The sequence below is a fragment of the Triticum aestivum genome, chromosome 1B (assembly GCF_018294505.1).
Source record: "Triticum aestivum cultivar Chinese Spring chromosome 1B, IWGSC CS RefSeq v2.1, whole genome shotgun sequence".
In the NCBI taxonomy this organism is placed as follows: domain Eukaryota; kingdom Viridiplantae; phylum Streptophyta; class Magnoliopsida; order Poales; family Poaceae; genus Triticum; species Triticum aestivum.
Window position 1 is genome coordinate 609,706,426 of NC_057795.1, and position 11,036 is coordinate 609,717,461.

At 47.9% G+C, this 11,036-nt stretch overlaps 1 pseudogene; it reads right to left on the minus strand.

Moving 5' to 3' along the window:
- Positions 1-1,336: 1,336 nt before the first annotated feature.
- Positions 1,337-2,651, minus strand: LOC123080519 (uncharacterized; annotated as a pseudogene).
- Positions 2,652-11,036: the final 8,385 nt, after the last annotated feature.

The following is an 11,036-nucleotide window of genomic DNA, read 5'->3' on the forward strand; positions in this document are numbered from 1 at the left end:
ACCGACTATTTGTTGTTGTCCCCATCGTAGATCGTAGATCATCGAGGCTCTAGATACCAATTGCTATGCAAGTCACGCACTGCAAAAACAGTTTCCATCGAATCCTTAGGTTCCACCGAGAGACCCAATCTGAAGTTATGAGAAAGTCGCTCCGTCAAAGATCGTTTCGATCCATAGCAAAGCTAGCTAGCCAGAGCAGCCGTATACATAGTCTACGTGCACATCAATCAAGCAGTCTGCCTGCTTGCTTGTGTGATAGTTTTGTACGTATCGTGTGCACAACTATGGGAGGATTCGAGCTAGGGTTTCAAAACCAAGAGGCATGTGGACAAAGCACAAGTGGAGGTGGTATGGGGAGGGTGTGTTTTGTGAAACATGCTTATTGTGCGAGAAGTATATAATATGTTTTCTTCCTGTTGCAACGCATGGATATTTTTGCTAGTTAGTATGTAAATGGTTAAAGTTCTTTGTTTCCTGATATATATTACTGTTTGCCACCGAATTATTCCTCACTATATGAAAAACCGAGCATCCAAGGGTTTATTTTTTCATTTCGTCTTCCAGTTAAGAATACTTGGTACTCCCTCTGTAAACAAATATAAAAAATGTCTTACATATGTTTATAGAGGGAGTATTTCTGTTCTTTTTGTAATGTTCATCATGAAATATAAAAAGACCAAAGTGTCCCAAACTGACGGTGGTACAATCCATATGTTTTATAGTTTTGCCATTTGTGCTTTGGTGCGAAAATCAACTTCCAGTTAATTTATATCGAGTTTTGTTAAATTTCTCACATATAAAATATTCTGGATTTATTTGATGGGACATGTCTCCTGCATAACGGTGGAAGACCAAGAAGAAAAACAAGAGTGATTTAACGGTAAAAGAGAAGTCTTCTCGATATGGATGAGCATCGTAAACGTTGCCTCTGTTGAACAAAACATTCTTCACAGCCATAAATATTTTTCACAGGCATACTATTCAGCACTCAATACTCTTTGTTCAACAGAATATCAAAGGTTCAGCTAGCACAGCTAAGTCTTAACAAGCAGAGGTTAAAGTTAAAACTGACAATAAAACACAGAGGCAACATTATTCTGGATCACAAGAAAAAATTAATCTGCACATGACTGTTTTATGCTCTTCATCTGATGAAGCACGACAATCCTTGCAACATTTGTTTCTTGCCTTGACGCTGCTCAATGCCGTATCCAATGTGTAGGTTACTTCATTAACTTGCAAGTTTGTGAAATCTTCGAGGCAGAACTTAGATTCATGTAGATCTTACTAGGCCCAGCTCATAGCAGAGCTCATAGCCCAATGATAAGTGACACAGCTATTGGTCCCTCAAAAGGTCAGCAATTTTTGATAGAACTCCTCCAATTTTCGATAGAGCTCCTCTCGGATTGCTTCGCTTGACCCTAGTGTTTGCCAAGTGGCGCGTGAAGAAGGCTGGCCAGTCCATCTCAAAAGGGATAGCCATCATGACAATGCCGCGAAACCAGTTTGTGACCGCCTCCATTGCCCCTGTTTGGAGATCTACGATGTACATGTCTTCTTGATTGTCCTTGATGAGCAGTATGCCGCTCGTTTCACCCGCGCACAGGCACTGCAGCTGGTCCATCTTGCCCCACTCGGGTGGCTGTAACTCGATCATCTTGGTGCGATGCCAACGGTCTGTGTTGCTAACTCCACTCATGTTGTCACTCCGGCGTGTCCAGATCTCTAGCATGGTGCATTGCCCGTCCAAGCGAAGCAACGATGGCGCCCCGTCATCAGTGACTCCAAGAATGGGCGGAGTTTGGTCCGGTTTGACTGGGAGCCTTGTTAAGGACATCTCCGTGGTCTTACCGCACACGCTGAGTGCGTACAAGTTGGACGTATTCTTGAAGAGCCAATGTGCGACGCCTTGGCACACAATAGCGCTCGTCTTCTGAGACACCAGACGCGTGCCGTGCTCCAATTCCAAAGTGTCCAAGCACTCCCTAGGCGTGCTCCAGCTCGAGCCCGACTCGGTCGAAGTGAAAACGTGGAGACTGTGCCGTGGCTCATCTCGATCGGCGGCGATGATTAGCACTTTGAAAAAGGACGAGTGGAACGCCGCTGGCGCCTCTCGCCTTTTGGCCGGGCAACAATCCGCACCGGTTAGAAGGGCACATCCTTCTATTCGGAAATGTCTATTGCTCTTCAACGCAGGCAGCCGGTGGCTTTTACCGGCGATTGGATCGCACAATTCCAGGATCATGGTCTTCATGTGTCCATTGCCGGGTTCGTCCAGTCGGACCCTGCGCCCAACAAGAAGGCCGCGGCGCGAGGTGAGCAGCCCTGCCTGGGTGCCGCGAGGACCAGGAAAATTGGGGAAGCGGTTGCCCTGTCCGAGGGGGGAGGGACCATGGCGCCGGGGTGTAGGGCGAGATGGGCGTAGCCGTAGAGCTCCCTTCTGTTGGTTCTTCACGGGGTTGTTGCACGGAGAAGAAGCCGAGCAGGGAGGACGGGCGGCTCACGCCCTCCGGCCAGCGGTGGCAGAGGAAAGACGGCTCGGCGATGAGAAGGCCGCATCGCTTGCACGTCGCGGCGCAGCGGAAGAGGGCTGCCACATCCGTCACGCGCACCAGGATCTCCACCACCACGTCGTCCGGCAGCGTCTCCATGTAGATCTTCAGTGCGTAGGGCCGGCGCGCGAGCGATCGTGCGTTTCTTTGCAACCGCTGATTGGGTCTTGATTGGAAATATATAGACTTTTTCCAGAGATTTAGTCTTTCCCGTATTCTTTTCCATGAGCTAATCCTGCCACAACTTTTTTTTTCTCGAGACTTGTGGAGAGTACTCAGCGTGACGTGCGTTAGATAAAAGAAATTTATTTAACCCTAAAAACGACAAAACAAATTTATCTTATTCTTTATCCAGATATTTTTATTTTCTCTTTCTATGAGCGACCATATGGCAGCAACCCCGCCTCTCCAACCGTTATCCCATGCAACGTGGCCCTGATGGATTGGTTTCATTGTTAGTTTTTTTGTGCTAAAACATGGTCAAGCGTTGTTGTTTTTAGTGCTTTCAGCAAACAATTACTCAAAATTGATATTTTCAGCAAATTTTTATGAAAACGGTGGTTCATTTTTTTTGCAAGAATGAAAACGGTGGTTCCTGATATTGTCAGACACAATTGTGATGATTTTTGGCAATTTACTCGGCCAGAAGGGATCATAATAAGGTGGCTCACAACAACTTGGCTGTTATAGCAAAATCAGAGGGAGATCAATATCTACTGGCTAGTGTCCCAGAAGCGGCCAGAGATTCTCTTAAAATCTAAATGACTGTTGTAATGTACCATTTGAGTGATTTGTATCACTCTTTTCCTCAAAAAAGAAAATGAGTTGCTGATTTTACATTGTTCGATAAATACAGCATATACTCATTAAAGAAATTTATAGGATGGCCGGGTTGCAGTACACTATTGTATATGAGCGTTGGGAGTTGGCACATCTTTCTGTCTCGGCAAAAAGCAGGCTCGAGCTTGTTTAGGGCATTTCTAACCGATCCCCAATAACCCTATGGAGGGGGGGGGGGCAAATTCCATTTTGCTCCTTTATACCCCATCTAATCGATCCCCTATCCGGTCTAAGGGAGGATAAATTTTACTCCGGTGGTGGAGCGTGTCGTCGGAGTCGTCAGAAGGGGAGGAGATGAAGCCGGCCATCCAATGGACGACACACGCCTGCTGCTTCGCTAGCTGTGCGCCTTTCGCTTTGGCGGCCAACCTATCCTCCGCTTCGCGTTCCGATTGCTCGACGTCGAGCCAGAGCATGGCGGAGGACCGCCGTGAGGAGTTGTTCCTCCAGATCGACCGACACGGCAACGCAGGACCTGCCGGAGGAAGTTGCCACCACCAGCCCCACCATGTCCCTCGCCCGCTGCCTCCCGCGGTGTGCGGCGCGCGCCTCCTATTTGGTCGTTCAAGTTTTGCCACCAACTAGGCTGTTGGCCCCCTCTACCTGGATTCAAGTAGGTAAGTGCCTTACTTTTGGTTTATTGCAACTGCATATATTTAATTCTTGAACATACAATCTTAGTTAACTCGTTTGCATAGCCCAGAATACAATTTACGGTTTTTCACGCGTGTACACTCCCGATGCCACAGTGGGTGGAAATAATTGTTCACATTTTACCCCATTACCGCCATGGTGAAATAACACTCACACTATGGCTATTTAAGCCACCTATCATATTCCTCTTCCTCTCACACCTTTCATCCATCTCCCATCCTCTCCCATCTGCATCCTGCATCTGCCCTTCTTCTTCTTCACCACTAACAACCCCAAGAACCATCCCACCACAGCCATGCAGTAGACCGAGCCAACCTATCACTTCCCCTACCACCACCACCATGCCGGAGATGCTCTACCCCGCCGGGGTGTACGTTGAGAACACCCCCGTGTGTGGGCGATGTCAAGGTGGAGGGGCGCAAGGGAGTTCACCGACTTCTTCCTTGGAGCCGGCTACCGCCACCTCCCCCGAGGATCTCCAAGGATGTACCTAGTCGAGGAGGTCATCCACAACGGGGTTGTGGTTGCTATCCTTGCCCACTTCACCACCCCTTCGATGCATTCTATCTTCTCGGCCGCGTGTTCTGGTGTGGCTGCGAGTTCATAGCTTTCACGACCAACAACATCTTCACGGACTACAACATCTTCCCCACCGCGGAGCGCATGCACACTCTGCCGTACCCCATCGACAACACCCCAGAGGAGCAGTGAAGGGCGCCCGGAGGAGGAGCGAGGAGGAGCCCGGTGGAGAAGGCGGCGGCCATCTATCTATCTATATTTTTTAGCTAAGTCTATCTATCTATATTTGTCTTTAAGTTATTTAAGTTGTAAGCGTACTATTTCTCGTGATGTGGGCTTTAGTTGGTCCGAACTATCTATATTTATTATGTGTCATTCTATTATTAAGTTCTTGCTTCTATATTTGAATTTTTTTAATTGTTGATTGCTTTTTGATAAAGCTACTCGTTTTGTTCGTGCAATATTGTCCTACTGTTTGGACACAGTGTATCGGCCCGTTCTGGCTTTTAGGTCTAGATACACCCATTATAAACAAAATGCATTTCAAAACGTCAAAAAAGACATTTTTTGTGGACTGTGTAAAAAGACAAAAAAAAAGACTCGTGGTAAGTCATTGTGTAGTAATGAAATTTCTCTTTTTTACACAAGCCAAAAAGAATTTCTTTTTAGTGGAATTTGTTTGCAAACAATAAACTATATTTACACAAGCCACAAAGAATCAACATATGCAGCCACCTAGTTCCTGCAGCCACAAAGAAGAAAAATATATTGTGCAATATTTTTTTAACGTAGCAGAACGGGTGCAGAAGCTGTTTAGTTTTTTTTTTCTTGAGAACAGAAGCTGTTTAGTATGTGGGCTTGTATTTTACTTTGGACCCAATATTTTTTTTCCTGAGTAATCGCATCAAGTCTAGATGTAGGCTTAGTTTCTCTCCGGGCCTTAGTCACGCTAATCTCCACACCACAGCCTAACAACTGCAGAAATGAATCTTAAAAAAACCTGAAGAAGTCTGCTTGCACTCTGTTCTGCACTCTGTCGAACTGAAACTGCAAAGAGAAATTCATTCTAGTGGCTGCCTCCTTTGATTCATTAGGGAAAGCCAGAGAGGAAATTATCCTTGGAATTAAGGTTACATTGACATTGTGCACATACTCCCTCCGTTTCTAAATATAAGTCGTTTTAGACATTTTAAATAACATATGAATGTATGTAGACATATTTTACAGTGTAGATTCACTCATTTTGCTTCATATGTAGTCACTTGTTGGAATCTCTAGAAAGACTTATATTTGGAAACGGAGGGAGTACAAGCTAACTGAAACACTAATAACAGTTTCTAATGACTAATGACCAGCAAGTAAACAAATCCCAAAGTAATTATACACAAATAAAATCCTGCAGCTAGTAGATTTGCCTGCTTCTTCAGATTGATCAACTGCCTTAGTTTATTGTTCACATCTTCAATTCCACCTTCAGTTATGCATCCCCCACCGTCGGAGCTACACTGTCCGAGCCAGATTTCTCCACTGCCGACGGCAGATCAAGCTCTTGGGTTGCGCCCTGCCTCAAATCAGTTGAACCCTCTAGTTTAAGCCTCTCAATGTATTCATCCAGCCACTCAAAATGCTTGCATTTCTTCAGAATCTGAAAATGGAAGCAAAACACTAAATCCCAAATCTGAGGAAAAAACAACAAATCTAGGGGCAGAAATCAAAGAAAAAGGCCGCGGGAGAACGTAGATCAAACCTTGCCCGCCTCTGGTTTGCTCTCTCATTTCACAAATTCGCGCCCACAGTTTCCATTCTATTGGGGAACGCAGTAATTTCAAAAAATTTCCTACGCACACGCAAGATCCATCTAGGTGATGCATAGCAATGAGAGGGGAGAGTGTTGTCTACGTACCCTCATAGACCGTAAGCGGAAGCGTTATGACAACGCGGTTGATGTAGTCGTACGTCTTCACGATCCGACCGATCCTAACAACGAAGGTACGGCACCTCCGCGATCTGCACACGTTCAGCTCGGTGACGTCCCACGAACTCTAGATCCAGCTGAGGTCGAGGGAGATTTTCGTCAGCACGACGGCGTGATGACGGTGATGATGAAGTTACCGGCGCAGGGCTTCGCCTAAGCACTACGACGATATGAACGAGGTGGAATATGGTGGAGGGGGGCACTGCACACGGCTAAACAATCAACTTGTGTGTCTATGGGGTGCCCCCTCCGTCGTATATAAAGGAGTGGAGGTGGGAAGGGCCGGCCCTCTCTATGGCGCGCCCTAGGGGGAGTCCTACTCCCACCGGGAGTAGGATTCCTCCCTTCCCTAGTTGGAGTAGGAGAGGAAGCAAGGAGGAGAGGGAGAAGGAAAGGGGGGCCTGACCCCCACCCAATTCGGATTGGGCTTGGGGGGGGGCCCTCCACATGGCCGCCTCCTCCTCTCGCCCAATAAGGGCCATACACTCCCCAGGGGGTTCTGGTGACCCCCCGATACTCCGGTAAATGTTCGAACTTACCCGGAACCATTCCGATGTCCAAACATAGTCATCCAATATATCGATCTTTATGTCTCGACCATTTCGAGACTCCTCGTCATATCCGTGATCATATCCGGGACTCCAAACTACCTTCGGTACATCAAAACACATAAACTCATAATACCGATCGTCACCGAACGTCAAGCATGCAGACCCTACGGGTTCGAGAACTATGTAGACATGACCGAGACTCATCTCCTGTCAATAACCAATAGTGGAACCTGGATGCTCATATTGGTTCCTACATATTGTACGAAGATCTTTATCGGTCAAACCGCATTACAACATACGTTGTTCCCTTTGTCATCAGTATGTTACTTGCCCGAGATTCGATCGTCGGTATCTCAATACCTAGTTCAATCTTGTTATCGGCAAGTCTCTTTACTCGTTCCATAATGCATGATCCTGTAACTAACTCATTATTCACATTGCTTGCAAGGCTTATAGTGATGTGCATTACCGAGAGGGCCCAGAGATACCTCTCGAAAACACGGAGTGACAAATCCTAATCTCGATATATGCCAACCCAACAAACACCATTGGAGACACCTGTAGAGCATCTGTATAATCACCCAGTTACGTTGTGACGTTTGATAGCACACTAAGTGTTCCTCCGGTATTCGGGAGTTGCATAATCTCATAGTCATAGGAACATGTATAAGTTATGGAGAAAGCAATAGCAATAAACTAAACGACCATAGTGCTAAGCTAACGGATGGGTCAAGTCAATCACATCATTCTCTAATGATGTGATCCCGTTTATCAAATGACAACTCTTTGTCCATGGCTAGGAAACTTAACCATCTTTGATTAACGAGCTACTCTAGTAGAGGCAAACTAGTGACACTCTGTTTGTCTATGTATTCACACATGTACTAAGTTTTCAGTTAATACAATTCTAGCATGAATAATAAACATTTATCATGATATAAGGAAATATAAATAACAACTTTATTATTGCCTCTAGGGCATATTTCCTTCAGTCTCCCACTTGCACTAGAGTCAATAATCTAGATTACATTGTAATGATTCTAACACCCATGGAGTCTTGGTGTTGATCATGTTTTGCTCGTAAGAGACGCTTCGTCAACGGGTCTGCTGTCGTGGTTTTAAGCCTGACAGTAGAATAGGGGGTAGGTATGGAGAGACAAGATCCTAGCTATGGAGTAGTTGTATACGCAAGGGAGTTACGAGTTCGGGCCCTTCTCGGAGGAAGTAACAGCCCTACGTCTCGGAGCCCGGAGGCGGTCGACTGGATTATATGCGTATGAGTTACAGAGGTGCGAACCCTTCTGCCCGTGGAGGGGGGTGGCTTATATAGAGTGCCAGGACCCCAGCCAGCCCACGTAGCGGAGGGTTCAATGTACATAAAGGCCTGGCGTTACTGGTAACGTCTTACATAAAGTGATATCATGGCCATAGACACTACTTAATAACAGACCGTTTGGATGCAGAGTAACCCTAGATCTCCTGGTGGTCGAGTGAGTCTTCATGGTCGAGTGTCTTCGAGTCCGGCGAGTGGAATCCTTCCAGGTCGACTGAAAGACAGTTTCTTCTAGAGATGTCCTTGGGGAGGGTACCTTGGACATGTCCATGACCCTACCCTAGGTACATGGCTTCATCATTAGCCCCCGAATGGATCGAGGTTTGAGTGAGGAAGGAGTTGAGAATTCTTCCGACCTGCTTTTCATGCTGCGAGAGTGTCTTACTCTGGACCAATGACTTTTTAGTGATGGTGTCAACTTCCCTTTCAGTGGCCTTGATCCATTCTTTGCATCTGCTGAGTGAACTTTACGAACTTGGAGATTTTCGGGCGACGGATTGGAGGAAATCTGCTGTCTGACAAGTTGCTTTGCTATTCGCGGATTTGACGAGATCCGAATTTCGGGAAGCGCGCGAAGTGGAGGAGGCCGCGGTACTCGGATGGGATAAGGCAAAGACGCCTTGATCTCCGCGCCATCTTTTTCGCCACATATCACGCGCGCCTGTTGAGGGATTTGACAGGATCGTCCGGGCCTACCAGTCAGCCACTCGGAAGAGACTTCATATAAGGCTCCAGATGGGGTTTTTTCAAATAGTGCGCCCTCATTCCCCTCTCCCTCTTCCTCGAACTCGCCCGCTGCGCTCGCTTCCACCTCCGCCCTGCTGCTCCTTGCGCACCTCGCCGGCGATGATGGTGAAGGAAAAGACGGCGGCTCTGGAGCGGGTGAAGAAGGCGACAGCGAAGGCGAAGGGGAGAGCGACTAGTCGGGGCGGATCCTCATCGCGGTCCGGCCTGTCGCAAGGCTGGATCCAGGGAGACTGGGTCTGCTCGACCATCACCCAGAAGGACCTCGACGACCTGGCCAATGAACGATTGATCCCCCATGGGTTAGCAAGGCTTCCGGGGAAGGAGTGGCAGCCGCAGCCTCAGGAGGGTGAGTGCGTCCTCTTAGCCACCCATGTAGATCGCGGTTTTTCTCTGCCGCTGAATCTTTTCTTTCGGGGGTTTCTGAACTTCTTTGGGGCACAAATCCATCACTTCACACCCAACTCCATTGCCTACCTCGCCGCTTTCGTATCTTTGTGCGAAAACTTCTTGGGTTGTCGGCCGCACTGGGGCCTTTTCAAACACATTTTTACCTGTCGCTCTCAGACGGTGAAAAAGGCTAGCCCGAGTGACAAGAGAACCCAAGTAATCCAGATGTGTGGGGGTCTTGGAGTTCAGATGAGGAGTAAGAGTGCCTTTCCAGCCATGACCCTTCCCGAGTTAGTTCGAGGGTGGCAGTCGACCTGGTTCTACTGCCAAGACCAGTCGACGCCAGGGCAGTTGACTTGTCTCCCCCCGTTCTCCACGGACCGAGTGAACAAGCCATCTTCTCTGAAGGTGTTTCTGGAGGAGAAGGCTCAGGTTAGGATGTTGGTGGAGCGCGTGGTCCAGCTCATTCGTGACGGAGTGACGGGCATGGATCTTCTAGAGGTTTTCCTTCAACGACGCATTCAGCCACTTCAATATCGGGGCCATCCGATGTGGTTGTACTCTGGTACTGAAGACACCACTCGGGTCCACCCAGAGGAGGTCGACGATGCCACTCTGGAGAGGTGGATGACCGCCATCACAGGGAACAAAGATAATCCTCGTGGAGCCAGGAGGATCCCGCCACTCGACCAGTCCTACGAACCAGACAAGGTCTGACCACATTTCTCTGACTGTGACTCTGTTTTCTTCATTCCGCTTTGCTGCAATTCGGTCGACTGACTTTTGTCTTGTTTGTTGTCTTCCATATCACTACCGAGATGTACTCGATGCCCAACGGGGCGCAAGAACGGACCGAAGAAGAAGAAGGAAGTGGAGGTGAAAGCCAGGAGGAGTGGGAGTCGGACGGCAATGAGGGTGAAGAAGATGCTGGCTCTGATGAGGAAGAGGAGGAGGAAGAGGAGGAGGTAGTCGAGCCTCCTCGTACTGAAAGACGGTCCAAGCTCACCCATGATCCTGTAGTCGAGCGTGGCAAGGGAGCCGTGCCCGCTAGGCAGTCGACTAAACGCCCTCGGACGACTTCTCCAGCGCCGACTGAGAAAGCGTCGAAGCAACCCCGAGCGGCACCGTCAAAACCGGCGAAGGCCCTACCAAATATGAGGATGGAGATTCCGACTATTTCTGGGTAATGGCATAACTCATGTTTTCTCTTTCAACATGGATATATTCTTGGTCGACCCGATCACTGACCGACTGATTTCTGAAATTGCAGTGCTGCTACTTCTGAGACCTCAGCCAGGCATGAAGATCAAGAAATGGAGGATGCTGCCACTTCTAATCCTGGTATGATCTGTGCAGTTTCACTTTCGGTCGATCGGATCTTCATTTTTAACTTTGAACCTTTTCTGTAGCTCCACCTAGCATTATCATTGATCTCCCTGATGATGACGATGAGGAGCCACTGAGGCAAAGGAGGAACA